A 7,011-nucleotide genomic window follows, 5' to 3' on the forward strand; every position below is an offset into this window, starting at 1 on the left:
ATCTATGCAGTGAAATCAGATAAAAGAAATATAAACTGTTAAGCTCAAAAAGAACAGAAAAAAAAAAACAAACACTGAAAAACACACGCAAAAACAAATATACAATGATCCAAAAACAAAAATCTAAACACAAACAAACTAATAAACTAAAAACAGTCTAAAACAATAAACCAAGTCCAAAAACTCAATACAAGCCCAAATCAAACAATATCAACACTTTACAATACATATATTACACTTAAAAAATGATCTATCTGCTCTCGTAAGTCTATCCAGAAATCCACTTGAAAGCTTCTAGTATGGATCCACTTCTCACACCCTCGTATCAGTAACTTTTGTGATAACAACTTGTGTCAAATAACAACTGCTTTCAATTGTTATTGTTGTTGCTCAAACTCAAATAAGCAATCAAAACTGTGAGATCCTGCTACTGTGAGCTGCTGTTTCAGTCCTGCACACTGCTTCAAATCTTGCAAGGACTGAACACTACACCAAGTGGACCAACACTGCTAGACAGGACATAGGCAACTGTCGTACTAACAATAATCAAAATGCTAAGCAACTTTGTATTATTATCTAAACAGAATGCCAAATCAAACCAGCAAACACTCAAAACAAACCTTACTATCAAAACAACCTATTTAACCTGCTGTTTGATTTGCTGAGCTGCTGCAGTCTAATCCAGACAATATGCAGAATTTATCTGTTGCTGTTCCAGTACTCAAACTCACAAACACAGCAATATCTGTTACTGTTTTACCAAAAACAATAAAATAATAGCAAATGACAACAAAATGCACACAGAACTGTTACACCGCACACAACCTGCTGTGAAGCTAGTTGTTTAGCTGTTTCGTTGTTGCTGTTTCAATTCCTCTTGTTTCAATAGAGTTTAACAGGTTCCAAGCTATGAACAGCTGCTGCTGTCAAGATCTGTAAACAGCTTCAATGTTGCTGTTACTGCACGAAAACAGCGCAAAACAGCAAACTGTTTCAAATCAAATCACAAACACAGCAAATTCTTAAAACAAAAACCACGAAATCAAGTCAAAACAGTTGTTGTTGTTCTTGTTGTTGTTTCAAATCAAAACACAGCACAACTTTCACAATAGTTGTTGTCAAAATGTAGTTGCTACACTAAACTTTATGCACAAATCAGAAACAGTCCCAAAGTGTGTTAAATCACTACGCAAAGCAGAACTGTGTGTTAAATCAAAACCTGTGTATGCACACAAATTAACCTGTTACTGATGTGTGTATGCTGTTGCTGTCAAGTCAAAATGTAACAAATCTGATCACAAACAGCAGCTTCAGGACTGTTTAAAAAAAACTATCGTCTCAAGCTTTGCGATATCTCTAACACAGTCCTAGAAATCAATGTGTGAGAAAGATGAAGTTTGTGTTGCTGTTACAGTCAATTAAATTCACAGCACACAATCAATTAAGTCAACAGCAGCAATTCTGTAAGACAATGAAGAATTTACTATATTTGCTGCTGTACAATACAACATTGTCCTACACATCACTTCTTGTTTCAAATTTTAAACACAACCACACAGAACTTGTGTATGAACCTGTGTATATCCAAATATCCTGTCTATATCCACAACCTGCAAATAACCTGTCTAACAGACCTCAAAATTTACATGCAAACAATCACATCAGCAAGAAGCTCAAAACAAAACAATATACCTGTATAGCTAATAGATGCTGTCAAATTGATCCAAAACAGAACTTCAATAGACAGTCCAGCAGGAACAAAGAACTCACAAACAAGGGTCAATTGATTTCGATAAAATGGACAGACTAAGTCAAAATCAAACAGTGTGACAAGGAATTCTAGAATAAAAGCAAACAAATATCGTGAGATTGTATTAGATCACAACTACAAACCTGTTCAAAATCAAACCTGTCGAAATTGAGTGTAAACCTGTCAAAATGAACAGCATGTGTGTCTTAAAGTCTTTCAACAAAACTTAACACTTGAAACTTAACACAAACTGATTAGCTGTCAAGAACCTTAAAACCTGTCAACACGACTGTTAAAAACCGATCAAGGATTCTTAAAATATCCTAAACTGGTCACGATGAAGTGTGATTAAGAATTCAAATAGTGGAAAACCGGATAAAACACTTTGATTTAGAAGACCTAAACCGGACAGAGCACAAAGTGAAATTGAACGGATTAGAAATCCGGATAGAATAAAAACTTTACCTTGAAATGAACAAGCGGTTTACTAAACCGGACAGAATATTTCAAATGAAATCAATCACAACACAAGCTAAACCGCTCAATTGAATGTACGGATAACCCTAAATTGCTCAAGTATAAACTCTAAACCGGAGGACTTACCTGCTGAATGGATCAGAACCCTAATCCGGTCAAGTGGTGACCGGTGTAAATGAATACCGATCAAAGCATGTCCGGTGAAGGATGAATACCGCTCAAAAATTAACCTAAAGATCCGACTTACCTGCAATCGTCCGGTGTACCTCTCCGTTCAAGGAATCCGATTAAACCTTCTCCGGTGTTCCTCTTATCCGCTTAAGCTTCACACGGTTTATATGAATACCGCTTGTCTTCTAATCCTCTCAAATCTTTGAAGCCTGCGATTGTGAAAAAATAAAGTCTAGAGAAGGAACAAGAAACGGATTAGATTGTTGGGCCTAATAATGGGCTTGAAAATAATGGACTTAAAAAAAATTGGACGGTTTAACATAGAATGAAGAAAAAGCAAAAGTAAAACCAGATCAAATACTAACAAAAACACAAAAACTAAAAGAAAATTAAAAAAAATGGATCAAAACACTGACATTTATAAAAAAATCAAGAACACGAAAAAATTTTAAAAACTCAAAAACCCGATTAAATCTTGATAAAGATTGATCAAATCAGAAAAGTTTGTGAATAACAAAGATTCACAATACGATTTCGAGCATTTTGATCATATTTTTAACACCAAAACACAAGATTTTAATACAAAATCGAATCAAAATCAAAGAAAAACTCAAGAACACGAAGAACACCAAAAAAATTCAGAAAAAAATTAAAAAAAAAAAATTCAAGAACATTATGATGAATATTGAGAGAAAGTCAACATATATAAGCTCTGGTCAAACTCTCAATTATCAAAGTATTATTACAATTAAGCTCCTCTTTCTCTAATTACAAAGATTAAACCATATTTATATGGTCAAACTAACAAAGACAAGGTCAAAGTCAAACCTATAAGAAACGTCAAACACGCTGACTTTTTACAATTAGACTATTTATAAACTTTCAAGACGAATACAATTAATACTGATTTCTCAGTCCTAACATTTTGTATCCTATCTGTGCCACAAACAATTTGTAAATGTATTGATCTTCTTTATCACTATATAATTTTCAAAACTGAAAGTTACTGTGTTTATATTCACCCCAACCCCCTTCAACAAACTGTTACCTATAAACTCTTGTAGAACCGGTTGGAACCAACAATCTCGTTGAAGAGTAGGTGGTTTAGTAAGAGATCCAATACTATAAGCTGAGTTCCAGTTTGCATTTGCTATTTTAAGCTTGAAATCAATAGTAATCATTCTTCAAACAATAAGTAACCAAGTCTAATCACAGGATTTCAGATCTGTTAACAGAAAACTGTGAAAACAGGGTTCTAAACATAGGAAACTCAAATTTGAAGAAAATACCCAAACAATTGAGAAATTGATTCTGAAAATGGAATTGATCATTTGATTATGAATAATCAATCTGTTTTGATACCAATTGTTGGTTCCAGATTTCTCAATTTAGATCCACTTATGAGATATGAGAGGAAGCAATTAAGATCTAGAAAACAGGGTGTTAGACCCCATAATTCTTATCTGTAGAGTATTATAAAATGGTTAAGTGTTGAAGACTAGATACCCTATGAAGACAAACCAGAGATAGCCCATGAATAACAAGAGATACCAAACCTGATGATCACCCACTAATGAAGAGTCCCTCTGGTCTAAGAACAAATCCCTCTCTTAAACCCCCTCTGGTCTTCAGCTTAGCTGATGGAATGCTTATGACATCAGCTATTGTCCAGTCAGCTCTTGCCTAACAAGCTGCCACATGGAGGCTCTTAATTGGGTATACCACCTAGAGGAAGTTATTTCACTTTAACAGGTGTCAGAATGTGATTCATCGGTGCCTTGACTTTATCCTCTGGGGGTTATAACCTTTTCTATTACTCTTTGAATGCACAATTGAGTGTAATTTCCTTTTTGAAGATCTATATTGAAATCAAAACTTTTCCCATATATATCAATGAAGATGATGATGATGGCTACCACCTGTTCTTGAATATTCATAGTTGCTTATGAAATCTTCATAACCCAATGGATAAATCACCTTCCTCCACTCTAATATTCCTGCATCTACTCATAGATTGAGAGAACTGGATCTTATAGTTGGTATTAGAGTCGATTGATTGTTGGATATTGATCTATCTTATCAGTGTATTTTGAAATCGAGAAACTAAAGATCGAACTAAGAAGGATGACACATCTATGCCAAATGTTTGATCTGGATATCTGAATAAAAGGGACATAAAATGTTTACACTGACACAGTTTGTTGATTAGTCGAATCATCAAACTTTATCATTTGGGTAACGATGATGTATTGCTAGATGTCGTTCTTCATTTATAATTATAAACATGATTTATAATTATTTCCAATGTGATAAAGTCCCAATAGATCACATGCATAAAATGTATATTTCAATAAGGAGAATAAATAATTAAAGTGTTTAATTAATATTATCTTACTAAATCTGATTCTATCCTATTGAATCCGATTAAAGGTAACTTGTTTGACAAGTGTGGGATATGATTGGCATGTAATGACTTGTCAAAAATCCTTTATGTGAATCAATTAATTAGTTCACATGTGAATCACTCGGGTTTATATGTGAATCACTCGGGTTCATATGTGAATCACTTAAAATAGTTCATATATGAATTACATGGGTTCTCATATGAACATAAAATTCATATGTGAATCACACGGGTTTACATATGAACCGTTTTGTCGCTTAATCATAAAGGTTACGAAACTATCTCCTCTATTTTTCACATAGCTGCAAATTTTGACTAGTCAAATCCACAATTTTTGACCAGTCAAATTCGATCTTGAACATATGAAGGGCTACGATCACTTCTTTACTTCCTAAATATTTACAGCTTCTCAAGATAACCTATATCCTTATGTATATGTATGTATATATTGGGGTAGCTTCTTTCTTCCATAATGTTTATATCACCACTATGAAATTATCATACGTTTCATAAGATTTTAATTGTGATTTTTTAACTGGGATTAATCATTTGATCAAGTATAATTTTATCTAATGATAAAACATTGTGTAGTTTGATGAATTGATCATAATCACAAAAATTAAGCAACCATTAAATTATAACAACTCATTAATTAATATATTTATATATATGTAACTTACGTCTATGTACAATTTACCCTTTTGTCCTTCATCCTATAATAATTACCTTAATGAAACCTACTACAAACAATAAATCCTATTAGTCCACAGGGTTAACATAGTTAACACACACACACACACACACATATACACACACACACAGTAGAAGGTACTCGTGTAATACAGTGCCGATGTTATAATACGGTTTGATGTGGTTTTGAGAAAACGATAATGATCTTATTTTTGAATAAAATATGAATTTGAAGATATCATAAAATTTTGAAAACGAAAATATCGATATCAGTATCAGATTAACTATTTAAAACTTCTTGTTTTTTTGTTTAATTTCTTTAATTCATTTTTTTTATAATTTAATTTAGGTTTGATAACGAAGTAATTTTATTTTTGATTTGATAATATAATCTTGTATAAATATAATAATTAAGTATTTTGTTAGAAAACAATGATTATTCTAATTATACTTCAAATAAAATGTTTATCATGTATTAATTATATTTATCTTCAGTTAGTTATACGAATTCAAGCATGGAACTTTAATAAATTGAACTTATGTACAATTTATTTGTAATCTTGCAGTTTAAGTAATATGTATCAATAAACAGTACTTTATATATAAAAAATATTTTTTTAAGAGTTTTTATTAAATTCTTTATAATATAATATCTATATATATAAATATTATATATATATATATATAGAGAGAGAGAGAGAGAGAGGCATAATTTTTTGTTAACCAAAAGATTACTTTTAACTTTGTTAACCTAAATTCATCAAAAAAAAATTAGCAAATTATTAGGTTTGATTAACATGTACCAAGGGTAGTTTTGTAAGGTTTTTTTAAATCGGATTTCTTTAATGATATCATAGATAATTATGAGCACTTTCCATAATGATCTCATTGATAATTAGGGAGGTTATTATTTATATTGATTTTTTTTTGAAACTGTTCATTATCTTTAATGCATGAATAATGTGTATCAGGATTATTTCTTAAGGTTCATTTACAGGATGATTTCAAGTTTTATCATAACATGATCAAATGAACATGCATGAACATGTTTCACTCGTGAACATGTTTCCCATATTGATGTGCTTTACATATGTTTCACTCATGAACTATTTTCAATTACGGAAATGCATCACTTATGAATATGTTTCATAAGTGCCGCATGTTTACTTCATTTATTCACTTTAATAAAATTAAGTTATTCTAAGCAGTTGATTAAAAAGTTTGATGGATGAGATTGGTTAAGAAAGCTAACGCTAATCTCTTGATTATTCTAAGGGTTGGGTTCACGTGAGACCAGCCTGTTTTCGTGAGACCCGTGAGACCACATTTTTACACATAACCTTCATAGCAAAAACACTGTGAAGGTTTAAAAAAAGTCGAACCTTCACAGCAAAAACACTGTGAAGGTTTTAAAAAGTCACTTTCACATCATTTTGCTGTGAAGTTTCAAGTGTAAAATGTTGGTCCCACGGGTCTCACGAAAACAGACTGGTCTCACATGATCCCAAGTCTATATATA

Source organism: Cynara cardunculus, assembly GCF_001531365.2.
Source record: "Cynara cardunculus var. scolymus isolate 2C chromosome LG 17, CcrdV1, whole genome shotgun sequence".
In the NCBI taxonomy this organism is placed as follows: domain Eukaryota; kingdom Viridiplantae; phylum Streptophyta; class Magnoliopsida; order Asterales; family Asteraceae; genus Cynara; species Cynara cardunculus.